The sequence below is a fragment of the Erithacus rubecula genome (genome assembly GCF_903797595.1).
Source record: "Erithacus rubecula genome assembly, chromosome: 5".
NCBI classification, from domain to species: Eukaryota; Metazoa; Chordata; class Aves; order Passeriformes; family Muscicapidae; genus Erithacus; species Erithacus rubecula.
In genome coordinates, this window is record NC_136687.1 from 39,921,666 (window position 1) to 39,939,659 (window position 17,994).

The 17,994-nt window shown below is 37.4% G+C and overlaps 1 long non-coding RNA gene across 1 annotated transcript in view; it reads left to right on the top strand.

Annotated features, from left to right (window-relative positions):
* LOC306801925 overlaps window positions 1-17,994 on the top strand; it is a 446,558-nt gene that overhangs the window by 126,271 nt on the left and 302,293 nt on the right. The window lies entirely within an intron of this gene.

Sequence of the window (17,994 nt, forward strand, 5' to 3'; positions counted from 1 at the left end):
TTTGAGAAGAGTAGCACTAAGTGCCTGTCTATTCAGCATGCAGCATATGAATTTAGAGCACATTCAGCATAACAATGAAGGACCGATACATTTTCCTAAAAGAATAAAATTTGCCAAGCATACTCTGCAATTTTTCTTAAAGTTTGTAAACAAAGAAAGCCTAAACCTTCCAGGTTAGGCTGAAAAGCAGCTACCAAAGCAAGATGTGGGCTGCAGAAAATTATTTTTATAGGTTTTGGGTTAAGGCTCAGATGATGGCATAGAATTAAAGTTGAGAAAACAAAATACCCTAGAGCTGCAGTATGAGTAGGGCTAAAAGGTCTGCCAAAGAAGAAGGCTAACAAAAGAAATTTCCTCTGAAATGTTTCTCTGTGAGTCATAGCTATTCATCCAAGGTAGAGGCTTATCTGACCATCTAGTTAGGGATGGCAGGGAGAAGTTGCCAAAGAGAACCCAGAGTTACAGTATACATAGGGCCAGAAAAAGTCTGCCAAAGGGTACTGCCAAAGGAAATTTTCCCTGACAGCTCCTTCCTCTGGGAAATGCCTGCTGGCCCCAGGTTAAGATTCCACTAAGGGGACTGGCTGTGAGACAGGTAATGTCTGAGATCTACAAACAACACTACTTTTGTTCAAAATTTTGTTGCTCATTTGCCAATATGTACAATATTCCAAGATGTACAGTCATAGATATTTCTGAAAGAGAATGATCTTACCATAACCTATGGCACTAATCTCAGTTCTGGCAGACTTCACAGGATTTTTCTGTTGCTTCCTTGACTCTGCAGTGCTATCTCAGTTTTGATAAAAGGCTCTTCAACGTGAAAATACCAAGTCCATTCACAGTTACATACCTGAGGAAGGAATAACCTTGGAACCACTCTCCCATTTGTAATGGCATTTTTCTCAATCCTTGAGATTTTTTTTTATTCTTAGAGATTCTTGTTTGGCTATGTCCTAAATACAGAAGAAAAAGAAGCCCTCAATGAACCTGCATCAGCTGCCACTAATATATGTATATAAATATCCAAAAGACCCTGATTCTTTTAGAAGAGGCTTTCTATTTTTCTTTCCCTTACATCTCTATAGACCAGGAATAATTCCCAGAGAATGTAGAACCCAAATCAGGTTGAAAATAAAAGAAGCTACTATTATATTCACATCAAGGCTAAAAGCACAGAGAATAAATGAGATGAGGAAAGCAGTGCCCTGCCAGCTGGAATTTTACCCAATGTGTTCAGAGGGTAACAACCTCCTACTTGTTCATTTTTGTACCTTTTTACAAGCAATTAGATTTCAAAAAAGGAATTGCTATTGGACTCGTAATCAACATAAATTTCCTCTACAGAGATTTTGATGGACCAGAGCAGACTAATGAAGCCAGTAAGATCTCTTTTTCTTCCTGCAACATCTGGGTTATCAATATCATTATCAATACATAAAAAAGCCTAGGTAGTTCACATTTCTCATTTTCTAGCAGACCTTCTGTTAATTATTAAAAATACTTCTGACATCTTTAAATGCTTAAGGAAATGCTGCTGGTGGTGGAGCAGAATATTTACAGTACATCTGCACTGTACATCTAGATTCTGGAATTGTAAGGTAAATTTCTTGAAGTGTATGGCTATCCAATAAGACCAATAGTTCTCCTATACCTGCCTGCCTGAGCACTCAACCTTTTGTTTTCGATATTTATGTAGAATTCTGCAAGGCCCTATTTAGAATCTGTAGAAAAAACAGATGAGCAACGTTTTGTCCATCAATCCCCTCTCCATAAATTACCGGAGCATAATAACTATACACGTCATTCATGTTTACTCTGTCTTAGTTTGAGAGTTTATCAGCCCTTTAAACATTTTTTCTGAACAGACATTCCTAGTTTTTCCTGGCAGAAGGCTTTATTTTCATTACAAGTTCTTTTAGCAATTTAGAGAGGATAAAATAACCCTGTACTCAGGGTTAATGGTAACCATAAAATGTCTTTACCGGCATGCTACTGAAAAAATTACAGCAAATAATCTTCATGAAAATAACCTTGTTCATGCTGTGATGTATTACATACTGTCCTCTCTTCCATGATAAAAATCCTACCAAAGAATCATGACCCAGAATAAGGTCACATTCTCACAGTAAATAACATGGAAAGGGGAGTTGAGGGAAATGCACAACAAAATTCTCATTAAAAGAACAGCAATCACTGACTCAATGAAGAAAGTACAAAAAGGTATTTTTTAAAAAATTGATTATTCAAAGTGAATGAAAGGTTCAACTTAGTAAAGTCTCAATTCCTCAGCAAAACCAAGCAAACAAATAAACAACCTGTATTCACGATCTAGCTGAACTTTCTTACTAATAAGAACAAAATTTTCATTACAATCATGCCTGATTAAATTTCTGTGATTTTTCTTATAAATTCTTATTCACAAGACTTTAATTTTGGTTTTTAATAAAGAAGAGTCTGATTTTGCATGAAGGGCTTTGATTTGGGTGACTTAAACTATATCTGGATTAAATTTCTTCATTGTAAGATATATAAGCAGACAGCACATCTCATGTGTTTCAAAGTCATCTATTTTTAAGGTGACCAATTCATCCATTCATCTTGACAGGAACCTTTGCTATGGGCTCTGTGAAGTTGTTTCTGCTATAGGAAGAGAAGGTTATTTTCATAGATTTAGTGATTCTGTGTACCTGGATGCTGCATTAGAGATCTAGACTGGTGGAACAGCCATTTAGCTCTTCATTTACCAATAAAAGAACTTGAATACACTTACTTTATGACTGGCAAGCCAGCAGGTGCTCTGGGTCCATCTCAACAAATCTTCTGAAGAGCAGTGACAAAACCAATTCAGAGACTAATCTTGCTATTTTTCCAATTTCCTTCTCTCTGTTTCCCTGGAAAAAGACTCATAATCAGAAAAACAGTATCTCAAGAAAAGACAGTGGAAGCATAGCAGAAGGAATAGACCTAAAAATGTTGCAGTGGTAACATCAGTTAAACATTTTGGGGATTTTATTTTATTTTAAGAGACCATAGTTACTTTTTTCATGATAAAGAATAAAAGTCAATGTATGCATTTGTAGTCTTCAATGTTACAGATTATTTCTGCTCCATAATCCAATGTGCAAATATGTAAAGTTTAGATTTCTGGTATCTCTTGCTAATAGCTTGTTGTATTGCAGTAAGTTATGATTGCATATTGCACTGAATGGTTTGTTCTCAATTCTCCCAGGGTTTGTGAAGTTGGTTCAGCCCTCCCTTCACCTCTCCCCGCCTGCAGGATCCCATCGGTTGTGGTTCAGCTTTTCCCTCTTCCCTCCCACTGAGTTTAAAATTCCCCACCATGCCTTTGTCCTTCCTCTCTCTTCCCTTAGAGTTCGTTGGGGAATAAACTGCTGGACTGTGCCCCGGGAAAAGGGAGCCTCCTTAGATTTTGCCTTTGTCCATGTGTGTTCTTCATCCTCTTCTGGTCTAGAGCTAGGCAAAGGGACAAGAGAGAAGGAAGAAAACCCCACAATAGCTGACTGATAAGACACTTTATTTTATTTCTCTAACAATATAATTGCAACCTTGGAATTGAGCCACAAGCTGGCAACAAACCACATGGGGCTGGGGTGAAATATGTACTAAGATGACAGTCAACTAGGACTATTCTTTCTGATTCATTTCAGGTACTTTTGAAATGGAAAGAGTTATTAATAAACAACTCTATCATTAAAAAAGACCAGAAAAAAATTATCTGGATCTGAGAACAATTTTATTACCTTTTTATAGCTTATTTTTAACAGCCTTTTTTTCTCCATGAGTTCAAATCAACCCTTAAGGCTGCACAAATATTTGTTATTAATGATGGATCATTAGACATAACTCTCCAAAGTCCTAGAGAAATTAAAGAACTTCAAATACTATTCTGCATTGTAACATCCATGTGGCAGAAGATTATGCAAACCACAACCACCCTTTTCCTTGTTCAAATACATTCCTTTGTACTAAAAAATAAAGGCTCTCAACTTTTCAACTTCTACTCCAATTCTCTTACACTAAAAAAAAAAAAAAAAATAAAGCATCATATAAGTCACTCATTTTCATTCTGTAAATCTTGAGGAGAGAACAAAATAAAAACAATAATAAAATTAAGGATTGAGTCATGAACCTCTAACTACATGCCCAACAAGCTTGGTAACTGAAAACCCCTGTTGCCTTTGTTATTTATCCAGCTTAGTCTGTGTTCACAAGTAACTTTTTGGCATTTTTTCTGTATTAGCTATCATTTCATTGTACTTTTGAAATTGATAAGTGAAATTAAAAACATACTGAATATGTTAAATCCAAAATTGGCAAGACACATAAAAAAGTGGAGTTACAGTTGTGAAAATGTGTTCTTAGGAATATCCCCCACAGGCAGCATTTTAGTGTCTTGTAAGATATATTAGGCACAGTAATTGTACTTCCACCAGCCTGTAGCTGCTGTGTTCTTCAGTTATTTCATTTAACTGCACAATGAGTAAACTGGTCTATCCAAATGGGATGGAAGAAATGATTCTCAATAAAAATATAAAATCAAGATATAAACACATCTCCTTAAGCATTTACCATTTATGGTTTAAATACTCTATTTTCTAGGAAATAAAAATTCTTCCTTAAAGTGAAAACATTTTTATTGGTGTAATCAAACTTAGCTCATTAACTCCATGTTAATGAATGAAGGTTGACTCCAGCAGTCACTTTTTTATCACAGGTACTACTACACTACACTAGATTAGAAATATTCATATTTTTTCTTAGCTGCTCTTTAATGCATCCAACAAGTTAAAAAAAAATCTATACTTTTTTTTCCACTTTCCCTTGTGCCTAGGAGTTTATACAGCAAAAACAGAAATTAAATGCAAAGACATGGAGAAACTGTGAATCTGAGATAAAGGGTACAAGGTCAATAGTACTCACTAGACCTTCAAAATGTTTCCATTAGTGTTTCCAATGTACACAAAGTTTCCTCTGAAATTACTTGCTAGGATAATGGCTTAACAAATCTGTCACATCTCATGCACATGAGAAGTTATTTAGCCTTCACATCACTTAGTACATGCCAAGCTTGGTGACTGAGAAGAGCCAGCATGGATTTACTGAGGGTGAATCATACCTGATCAGCCAGATGTTTTTTCCCTGTAGCAGACTGCCCAAAGAGGCTGTGCAGTTTCCAGACTTGGAGGTTTCAGGATCCAGCTGGATCAGGCCCTGTGCAGCCCAGGCTGACCTGAGGACTGAACTGCTATGAACAGCGGGTTGGACTAGAAACCTCCTAAGACTCCTTCCAAACTGAATGACCCCACAATTCTGTTAAGTCAATATTCAGTGGATTACTTGTATGCATTTTCCACTACATGTGACAGTATACAAAATGATCTACAAGTGAATATGAATAAATTATCTGTATGAATATAAACCAGGTATCAATACTACAAGGAATAATAGATACAAAACACAACTCAGAAGATTTCATGTTTCTTTAGAATCTACTATGAAAAACAAGAGAAACTAGATAAAAGACGTTCTGCCAAAGGGTGAAATTTTCGAACTCCTGCCTTTCCATATCCATTCATTTCTAATGAGTCACTATGAAAAATTTTAAAAACTGCTTATAATTTTATTCCACATTTTATGTTCTTCTCTTTAATGAAATTAATTTTCCTGTTTTTAACTAGAAAATAAAGGTTGATAGCTATTATAAAAAACTTCGTTTTGTCATTTAACCATATACCACCATAATGCACTAAATGCCTGATGAGAAGTACAAGACTATCCAACAGATTGAAACAATCACAAGCCAGCTTGGCCCTCCTTCCTGTACTCCTTCCTACCAAATCATTCTCCATACATCACTGAAGGATTCTCTAAGAGATTAGTTAAACTTTTTTCTTAAATAAAGCCTAGTGGCATGGAAGAGCTCATGGATCTTTTTGCAAAATACCTGGCATAGGAGCTCAATGTCATACTTCAGATAGGAAATGCAGGATATCTACAGGAGCCTTCCTCTAGGAAAAGTCCATAAACTCACAGCTCTTCGATGAGAAAATGACTTTCTGAAGAAATAATGTAACAATATAATAATAACAATATAACAATAACAATGTAACAATTGTATCCTACAACAGAAACACTCAAAAGACTCTTACAGATCTCATTGTCAGTATGACATTTCTGTATCAACTGTTTTATTTATCAATTTTAGTTTGATTAAAATTGCAATAGCAACCTATAGAGTTTTTAATAGTTCTGTATTTATATATACAATATACAAGGCATTTACTAGATTTATGGTAAAGGGAAATATCCCAAAACAAAGAAAACAATTTTTTAATTGACCTAGAAAGCAATAAACGTAAGACAACTTTGCAAAAAAATCATACATTCTCCAAAACTGTATCAAAATTAAGGCAAATCTTTCTTAATAATTACAAAAACAGAGCCTCAACCAAATTAACTGAGGTTTCTTTGCACATTACTAAAAAGGACTGATTGCATTTTAAAGTTCTTACCTTTACAGAAGCCCCAGACTCCACACAGGTGGAATCCACCTTGTAGAAGATGGATAAAGTAAGGAGTCAGGTTCATACTGATCATGTCTTGTTCTGCTAAATCACACCACTAGGACACAAATATTTACAGAACAGTTACCTACTCTTGGTTACAAGTCAACCAGGTTCTGTACATACAAAAAAACAACCAAGCAAACAAGACAAAAACCCTGAAAGGAATTTACACTTCATAGAACTTGAAGAGAACTGTCTTTCATAACTGTCCTAGTTTGAAGGACAGGTGTCTGCCAATAAAGGCAGAAGCTCCTCTTTGAAACAGAAAATGTAAGTCCTCTCCCTCCCAAGTATTACAATTGTCTGAATCAGAAACTCTAAGGCAGAGATAAGGGGGTAGGAGTAACAGCTCTTTACTAACGTATCTAACCATACAAACAGAAACAACAGCAGTTATTAAAATTAGCAACAAAACAGAACAGATAACTCAGTTCCGGTCCTTTCTTTAGCTGCAGGCACACTCTCTCTGCGCTCGGTCCCTGTGGTGAAGACGGAGCAGGGCTCGCACAGCTGCGGAGAGCAGGCGGGAGCGGGAGGGGGCGGCAGCGGCCGTGCTGTTTCTCAGGTGGGAGCAGGGTGGAGAGGGCAACTCCTCGCTCACTGTTTGAATCCTAGTCGTGAGCTGTGTCCTCAGAGGTAGGAGGCTGGAGCGGGGCAGATGCAGGGCAGTCTGATCGCCTGGGCTGGAGATGGCAGCCCTTCTCCCTCAGTCCTTGCCGGTGAGACAGCAACACCCCAGAAACCAGCCCCCACCTGCCCCTTTATCTTGAGTCCTGAAAAAAAGACTGGCATAACCCAGCAGGCTCCTTTAGCATAATAATGGGAAAAATTCTTTAAACTAAGACAGTAAGAGAGCAAACCCCAACCCTCAACAATAACCCATCACCCCTTTTTGAAATGTAAGCTCTTCCTACACCATTCCATAATGGACCCAAGAAATTTTGAGATTTTCATGCAGCGAACAAAAAGAGAGTGGCCAGACAGAAATTACTCCTTCACAGTCTATCTGCCCATTGTAGTTACCTAGTGTGCTGGCTTGGCACTAAAGACAACCCACGAAAGTGATTTTTCCTGAGAGGAGCAGCTAGAGCTTCCTCTATGTCTGACAAACAAGAACCAGTGATTGGTTTTGAGAACTAACAACCTGTTAAACCACTGAAAGATATAGCCATGCCTCTGTCAAATTCAGATTTTAAAACTAACAAAACCGGGGGAGTCTTTCTTTCATTTCCAGCCTCTCAGACAGTAACTAGTCCTAGTCTCCCAGGCCAGGCCCCACGCATCCTGCAGAGCCTAGCAGAGCCGGGCCTAGTAGAGCTGGGCCTAGCAGAGCCGGGCCAGACTCTGGGCCCTGCCTCTGTTGCCGTGCTGGCTGAGTCAGATTTTCTCCCCAGTGCAGCCAGTTGGGCCAGTGGCACAGCTGAAATTCTGCTGCTGCTGAGGCGGCTGCTGAGATCCTGGCTGCTCTCCCCCCATGCCCCTCCCACTGCAGCTCACACGGTTTAGTGGGGACCAGGCAAGGGTAGGGGAAGACCATCATCTCACAGCTGGAATTGAATACAGTTAAAGCCAGAAAACACCTATGTAGCCAGAGCAGCCACCACCGTTTCCTGCTGGGTCCTGCTCTCCTGACCCAGCCCCAGAACAGTCACTGCCCAGGTAAGATATTAACTTTTTCATTGCCCAGATGAGACTGGCAGACACTTTGTTCTCTCTCCTGAGTGAAAGAAAAGAACAGTGATAGACATGCAGAGAAACAACATGAAGACACCAAGGTCAGTGAAGGAGAAATCAGGTCCCAGAGGGAAGGGATTGATGGAGATGCCTCACTCTTGGGCTGAAATCCTCTCGAAAGGCTATGAAGAAGATATGATTGATATATGAGACTCATTTTTCCCTGTAACTCGTGGAATGCATTTTAGGGGGAGGAAGCGTTCTAACCACAGTCATGAGCAGAAGCAACAGTGCTGAAGTAAGCAGATGTTGAAGTAGCTGTGATGCCATGAGAAGTTTGAACAGAGAGAGAGTGAAGAAGACCCTTTGCCCCCAGGGAAGAAGAAGAAGATCTCTGTTCCCAGAGATGAAGATGATCTCAGAGTTAGATGAAGAGAATTTTTGCTTTCTGAGCTGCTCAAATCCTTAAAAATAAACTCCATAATTGACATGGTCCTCAACAACAGTTGTGGGGAAAACTGTGAGCTGAGGAAGGAACTTTTGGATCAGATTTCCATTTTCCTGGGCTGATCACTGTGAAATCGAAGCATGGAGACAACTGTTTTCTCATGGAAAAGTCTCCATAGACTGATGAAAGCAACTCCTTTCCCTACGTAAATTGGCGAATTTAGAGATGGTAAACTGACAGATTTGTTTCTGTACGTTGTCAGTCTGAAAGAAAAGTTGGGGGAGGAGGAGAAGTGTTCTGAAAGTTTTATTCTGATTCTTATTATTATTATAGTTTCTAATAATAAAGTTTCTCTTTATACCATTCAAAGTTTGAGCCTGCTTTGCCTCCCTCCTAATCTTATCTCGCAGTGGGAAATGAGTAAATAATCCTTGTGGGTGCACTGACGATTTAGCCAGCACTAAATTCACAACATAAATTGGTGCATTGGCCAGGAAATCTCAAATTGGCAAGTCAAAACAACTATACCTAGACAGACTACCTTATTTTGATGTTCAGATACTTCTTACAGGTCATTTAATTAACCTTAAATAAGAAGAAATTAACCTTAAATAAGTCAACATATTACTCCTGAGTTGGAATAGCATTTCCAGATAAGTTTTTACAGACTGCTCTATTTCCACCCAAGTTCTATGCATTTTCTAGTTAAAAAAAAATTTCAAAATCACATCTTTAGCAGTTCAAATAATTTATTATCACAAAAATCTCTGCACTGATGCATAGTAAGAGTAAATGAAGATTAAAAAATGAAATAGGTATATATAATGAAAAAAAAATCCAAGACACCTTATTTTAATTTTCTGCAAGGATTGAGAATACAATGGACTACATTCTGTGGAAACAAAAGAAAAGGTAAAGGATGACCAAATTAAAATAATCTTTCACTACTGACTGGGAAAACTATTTTACCTTTAATACCAAGTGCTTATGTGATACTTTGAAAATCATTTTGTCTTGGTTTGAAAGAAAGGTGTCTGCTAAGGAAGGCAGAAACCTCTCTTGAAATGGAAAATGTAAACCCCCTCTCTCCAAATTATTAAAAATTTTGAAACAAAGGGACTCTCAGGCATGGATATGGGAATAGGAATACCAGTTCTTTACTAGGAAAATTAAGCTTAAAATGCAGTAATACAAAAAAACAAAACACTGACAGAGTCAGAATGCAACCTGACATCCCTTCAGTCAGCTTGTTGTTAGCAGTCTGATTGGTGGCTCCAGTCCTCCTGGAGTGACAAATGTGGTTCTGTTGAAGCAATTATCTGGGAGAAGGGTGCAGTTTACTTCTGAAAGTCCAGTGAAGATGTAGAAAGGTCTGGTCTTCCTCTAGGAATCCAGTGGAATGCTTGGCTCCTCCCCCTCTCACAATGGGATCTCTTAATGGGATGATCTCACAATGGGATGCATCTCCCAATGGGATAATGTAATTTTATCAGTCATGCAGTGGGACTCAATGGCCCATTAACAGAAGATACCTCCCTGGAGGAAGAATGGGTTGTGGAAAAGATAAAGAACACTGCTCCACCTGGTTTCAACAGATGGTGATAGAATACATACTTCTGGTTACATCCTGCATTGCAGCTCAAGACACATTTATATATTCTTTGTGCTGCACCACTACCAGTGTACAATGTACAGTGCCATACAAATCATAATAACTAGTTATGTAACTAGTAATAATTTTAAGCTTTGCATATTCTTCAACTACTTTTTAAACTTCAGAACAAAAGAGTCTAAAAATAAGTATATTTTTAGTCAAAATATTATTCTATCACATAAAGAAAACAATGTAAAAAAATTCCTTCAAATTAAGTATTTGAAGAAAATATTGAACAACATTTGAGAAAGCAAAATTCATGTGACCTGGACAACCATAAGGAATTTGCTTTGTGGTCCATATGCAAACTATGAGCTGAACAGAATATATACACAGGATAAGCAACCAAATTCTCAGTAACTTATATAAGGCATTTCCAAACAGATTTGAGAATTTGCTTTTGAAAGGCTTTGCAAAATTATGGTAATGAATGGTATGTTTCCACTTGCCAGCTGAAATATAAAGATCACCAATACTTGAGTGCTGCATTAAAATAATAAAGATTCCTAAACATTATTAAATATACAATGCATTGCAATTTCAACAAATGTGGAAACACAGATGAAATCCCGAAAGCCAAGGAAGTTTTTGATTCTCCTTCCCTGCCATAAAAATTATACATCTGTGGTTCTCCCTAGGAGAACATACTTATTTATTCTTCTATGTAGATATTTCTCTAAAAATATCAGGATAATACATACACACCTTGTAGAGAACATTTTTTTTAAAAAGAGAAAGAATGTGTGTATATTAATACCCATTTTCTCCCACTGAATAATGACATGCAAAGAAATCTATACTTAGTAAAGGCAAATTAAAAAAGAAAAATTGAAAGAAAACCAAAGCAAGGTTTTATATTTGATGCCACATCACAATTAAAAGTTGTTGAAATTAAGTAAAACTCATTACCTGAAAACTGGGAGTGGCATACTTTCAGAATGACATTCTAAATTAAGACAATAAATGCTGCAAAATTTAAATACCATCATTCAAAGTGATATAATTGTATAATAATTTAGAAAGTTTTAAAAATAAAAAATTAATTACAGAAACCTTGTAATACACACATTGTATTACCATATATCCTCAGAAAACCTGTGGAATTATAAATAATTTTTGTTCATTCAAACAACATTTTTATGACTTTTTCTTATACAATATTGGTTTAACAAAAATGCAAACCAACAAAAATTGATGTATCCTTTGTCACTAAATTGTTCAGGAGATACATCTTGAATAGTTAACAGCACCTCCATGCATGTTGCTCATTGTATTATCCCTGCAACTTTTTCTTTTTTTTTTCCGTAAAAGCTTGTGTGCCTGGAACTAGATGCATATGTTTTCACTTTATGTCTGGTGGAGCTATCAGCTCATTATCATTCACTACTTCCCTTAAATCATTCTTTTAGGTATAAAACCTATCAGACTCATTTAACATTCAAAATTACAAGTAATATAAGCCATGATTCCAGAGATCTTTGAGAGAAGAGAGGTATTGTAATTGTAGAAAGGACTGTGAATGTGAACTACGAGACACTTGGAAGGAATAATGCCTTATAGATATCAATTCTTATTATTACTGGCTACAGTAAACAACAGTTCAGAAATCCAGTGAAGGAGTGGGAGGTGGGGTTAAACATGCAAGAGTTTCTTCTCCATGGTACTCTGGACAACAATAATATTTGCTGTTTATTTATAACAAATCTCATGATTTTCAATCCTTATGTATACAAATGAGACTTCATATTAAGGTAAGGTGAATAGATCACAAAACACACCTTAAAAACATTTCTTTTGAAGTCTGCCAATGCTTAAACACTATGACAAAATAGTAAACTTCAATTGCACAGCTTAAGGAAAATACATTGTCTTTTGACAAATGTATCATTGAATGCTAGAAAGATTATATGACGCTCAACCTACTGAAGTATTGAGGCACTTACTTTTACTATATGTCTAAAGTCTAATTGAAAGTGTTGTTTTTCACAGTGGAAGCTGTCTTGTACTGGGCAATTTCTTTGGAGACCCGGCCCAGTTCCATGGGCCGACACCTGGATGGATATTCAAACCAAAACAGAGACTTCACCTAATTAGATTTCACTTGGGTTGTAGACATGCCATTAGTCAAGGGGGCTTGGCGGTTCCAAGACCTTGACTAATCAAGTGTTCAAGCATGGAATTTTGAAGCCCCTATAAAGCAGGAATAAATGCTACTGTAGTCCTTGAAGAAGCTGGGGAGTGTCTTTCTGACCCCTCCTCCACCACATGGTTACAGAGATTAATTTTCTACATATAAATAATCTCAATTGCTGTACAGAGCTTGTGAGTTCTCAAAAATAAAATATTGAAATATGCCTAACTGTGTGAACTTGAATTTGAACTACAAACAAGATAGTGTGTCTTGTATGCTGAAATGGCACTGAACCTTTTCCCAAATAATTGGTGTTACAGTCCCAGATAATCCATATAGGATCTTAGAATCACACAGGTCTAGGTTGGAAGAGACCTTAAGGATCATCTAGTTCCAAACCCCTGCTGTGCGCAAGGATGCAACTCACTAAACTAGATTATTCAGGGCCTTGAACATTTCCAGGGATGGGGCAACCCCAATTTACAATATCTTACTACCCTTATGGTAAAAAAATTTATTCCTAACATCTGACTAAAACTGCCCCCTTTCATCTTAAAAACACTGCCCCTTGTCCTGTCACTATATGCCTGCATACAAAGGCCCTCTCTCCCTCCTTTTTATAAGCCCCCTTGAAGCACTGCAAGACTGCTGTAAAGTGTCCCCAAATCTAATTCTTCTTGCAGCTGAATGACACCATGTCTCTCATTCTGTCTTCAAGGAGAGGTACTCCATACTCTAACCATCTCCACAGCCCTCCTCTGGACACTAACAGGTCCTTGCACTTCTTGTGTTGAAGACCCCAGATCTGGACAAAATAATGCAGGTGGGATCTCACGAGGGAGATTCATTCAGTCTATATAGCCATATTATTAAAAGGACTAGACACAAGTCACGTGCGGAGGTGACCATTTGCTGTGGCCTTTGTCAGAGAAGACAGAGCACTGGGAAATCACTGAGTGCTGAGAGCACAAAAGCACTGCTAGAACTGACCAGAGTGGCAGGTAAGATGAACATGGGAGACATGCTCGTGTTCAGACATGCTGCAAAGAAGACAACATATTGAGAGATATATCATATATTGAGAGATGCCTGAAGACTTACAGTCACATACTTATAATTTTAAAATGTAAAGGTGATATTTTGCAATGGTTTTACAAACTTGTTCTAAGCTTTGTGCTGACACTTTAAATAATCCTTACACTTGAAAGGGGTACAACCATCTCCCCTAGATTTCCCTGATAGGCAAAAAAGATGAATGCATAAAGAAAATATGTTATAGAGAGGCATCAGGCTAGCATGTGCTTGAAAAATCGGGGGATAGTTGGGCTTCTGTAACCTCTGCTTTCATTTTTAAGGCAAGATACAAATACATACATACTATGTAAACAAGTATTTATTTTGATCCATATTAACACTTACCAGATGCAAGGAGATCAAGAAATCTTCCTGATGCTACTGCTTTGGCCAAGTCTAATCTCCCAAGAGACTGCCTGAGAAATCAAATACTTATGTTCATAAAACAAGTGAGCATGTGTGACCTTGTTCTTAACAGATGAAGAATATCACTGCTGTGCAAATCTGAACCACTCATACTATAAACTGAATAGTTGCTCCACCTTTAATTTTCACCCTTAAGATAATATCAAACTTTTCCTCTGGCTGCTTAAATAAAAAGAATATAACTTGGCATATTTATGATGCATTAATGTATTTACTAAGAATAATAGAATGACAAGTGTTTTCTAAATTTTTATTTCACCTATTTCAGAAGTCAAACAGGCTTCTCTGCAGTGAGATAAAAAACCAAGACAACAACAAAATCCCCACCACCCTCCAATTTTCAAACCTCCACTGACTTCCACATCAGTTCCATAAACCAGCATTGATTCACAGACTTAACCAGAGTCACATGCTCTGGCTTGTCTTAGGGCCAACAGAGAATGACATGTCAGTATTCAGAACAATGAAACTCATCCTGCTCAAATATGGTATAAGAGCTATCCAATGTTCTTGAGACACTGTAAATTGCAAGCTGTGAAACCAAGGAGATTGATGTATTAGAGGCCTGACGCTAGTCATGCTATAATATGAGCTAAAGGACACAATTCCTCCCCCTGCAATTCTATTTCATTTTATTTCTCAGCTACACTGCTGTGGCTGTCCTATCAAATACCTTTGAACTGTTCTATTTCAATACAGAATTATTTTACACTTAATATACTTTACTGGATAATAAAGCAGAATTCTGAACTTCCATCAAAAAGAGAAAATTTTCCAGGAATAATTATCCAGGACTCCCACAGCAGAAGACCAGCCACTGAATAGAAAAGCAGCACTTTCCTACTGTAGCCTTCTGGCTTCTCAGCATGCCTGTTTATAATAGCAATTGTCAGACAAAGGTTGAGGCTTTTTCTGTGCAGATTTGATAATGGAAATTTCATTTGAGGTTTATTCCAGCAGATAAAATGTCAGCAGGTATGGATTTATAGGAGAAAATAGCAATAGCACATCTAGTTAATTTACTGAGGAATTTTGTGCCCATTGCACACACAGAATATTTTCCTAGAGAGTAAAGAATGATGATTAATAAACTTAAATACTAGAATATTGCATGACCATTAAAAATGAGGAAACAGTGGTCTAAGGATAAAACCCTCATTTTCCAGAAAAAAAAAAAAAAAAAAAAAAAAAAAAAAAAAAAAAAAAAAAAAAAAAAAAGACAAGCCTTGTGTGGTTCACATGATGAGCAAATGAACAATTAGATCAAGTATTATCCTTGGGTGTCTGTGTTGTCCTGATCGATGCAAAGATCCTAATGACAAAATATCTTGAGGACATTTTTCACTTGGAGGAATAAATAATGAAAATTAATTGCATTTTTTGCTATAAAAACTATTTTTTTCTTCTCAGCACTCCAGGAGAAGAATGAAAATATACTAATCCTCAGGTCAGAATAAAACAACAATTTGCCATTGAAACAAACATGCTTTTCACAACTACACAAAAATCCCAGAAGCTGGGTTCCACAAAGCAAAGCTAAGCAAAAGAAAAGAAAATCACCCTGAAAGGCACAAGTATTTCTGCATGAACAGCTGGGTAAGAGAGGTAAGAGGTAACACAGGGACACAGTCATGCTTAGTGGCACCACATGTACTGAAGCCTCAGATCTCAACTTGTCTCCCTGCTGTGCTGCCCCAGTTTCTTTTCTCCCTTCCCAATAAAGAATTATGCCTACCAGTATCAGTTGCCTGCTTTTTTTCCCTGATTTTATTCCCTTTTCCTTCAAACAGTTTTCCAGATCTGAGATGCCCACTGCAACATTTTAAAAGCTTCCATCACTGCTTCCAGCTTTATCTTGTCTGAGATCTGAAACACAACTATATTTTGCTAAAGCTCACTCTTAGAAGAAATCCACAATGCATCATAATCAGATCTATCTTATGTAGGAAAATACAAAAGTACTGCTCATAACTATTTTACAGGAAAGTATGAAGAAATACACTGTTACAGAAAGATTTGTTTCTGTATTACAAAGCAGCTGCAGGCAGAAATAATTCCCAGTTAATGTATAGAAGAGACCATAGTATTGTACTAACATACAAAAAAGTACAAGTCTTCATATTTTTAAACCATTTTCTTGCTATTTGAAAATGGCTCATAGCATTTGTAGCTTTTTTTTTTCTTTTTTTTGTTTTTCCTTGTTAAGCAGATAAATTGTTTCAGCACTGCAATAACAAAACATTCATTTCTGAAGATTGCATGTTGCATTGGCATGAAGCTCTGTGCCAGAATAAGACAAGTTTAAGGGGCTTAAGGCTAGGGAGAGATTATATGGAAGTTGGACCTCTGGAAAACAATCTCTGCACTTCATCAAGAGAATTTACTGCCATCTTTGAAGATGAGCAGGCTGTAAACTGAAATTTAAGACTAAGTTAAAAGAACAAGTTTCTGGCTGGAGAGCAAATACTCTGCCATGAGGGCAGGAGTTGTCACATAAGCAGTGGATAAACAGCACATTGCCACGAGTATTAATACTGAGGAATTGTCACTGTGTGCCCTGACATAGCTAATCATCACACATTCTACAGCAGCCCTCTGCAATCAGATGCAGAGAATGACCAACTCATTCTTTTTCACATTTGCATTTCCCAGGGTGTTCTTAGATTCACAGATAAATCACACAGCTTCTATCTCCAATTAATGGTGCCAGATCAAGCCTTTCCACACAAGATACTCAAGCACCAGCAATGATCATTACCTGACATGAAACCAAGAGTTAAAAAAAATCTCATGGACCAAATAAAAGGTACTCAATTCTAAGCTTTGACTGTAACACTGGGTGAGCCAGCAAATGCAAGATAACACAACAATTAGCAAAAAACATTACTTAACAACCAAGTTCAATCATAACCAGCAGTCTGTACACAAGTCAAAATCTCAGCTACAGCCAAGGTACACAAATGTCCGAGTTCAGTGTATAGTTTCGAACAAGGAGCCCAGACACAGCTACCATGAAGGAAGAATCCCTAGAAAAGGCATCCCTAGGGAAAGTGAGCCCTAGTTCTCCTGCAGGTTTTCTATAGGTCTGAAAGTTAAATAAAAATTATCATCCAATTTTAATATCACCTTTAACACAAAATAACCCAGTCTTAAAAAGAAGTATTAAATTTCCTTAGAAATACACATTGACTACTTGACTTGAAAATGTATTTCTTCTGCTTTTGGGATCTCATTACTTGGGTGCATAACACAGCCTAGCCTACTTGTCTTGGGTGCAATGTAACCAGAAGTAGGGATGTAACCAGAAATATGCATTCTATCACCATCTGCTGAAACCAGGTGGAACACTGTTCTTTATCTTTTCCATGACCTGTCCTTCCTCCAGGGAGGTATCTTCTGTTAATGGGCCATTGAGTCCCCTGCATGACTGATAAAATTACATCATCCCATTGGGAGATGCTCCACCCAGGGCAAGGAGCCAAGCATTTCTTCCCTAGATAAAACCTGAGATTTGGAACATCAAAGCAGATTCTGGATTCCCAGAGGAAGATTAGACCTCTCTACATCTTCACAGGACTTTCAGAAGTAAACTGCACCCTTCTCCCAGATAATTGCTTCAACAGAACCACATTTGTCACTCCAGGAGGACTGGAGCCACCATTTAATCAGACTGCTAACAACACCCTGACTGACAGGATGTCAGGTTGCATTCTGACTCTGTCAGTGTTTTGGTTTTTTTGTATTACTGCATTTTAAGCTTAATTTTCCTAGTAAAGAACTGTTATTCCTATTCCCATATCCTTGCCGGAGAGTCCCTTAATTGCAAAATTTTGATAATTTGGAGAGAGGGGGTTTTTACATTTTCCATTTCAAGAGATGCTCCTGCCTTCCTTAGCAGACACCTTTCTTTCAAACCGACACTAGCACACACCCGCAGATCTAAAACAATCCTGTGGAGCTTGTGTTTGTGAAAGATCAATGCAGCTTAACAAAAGAG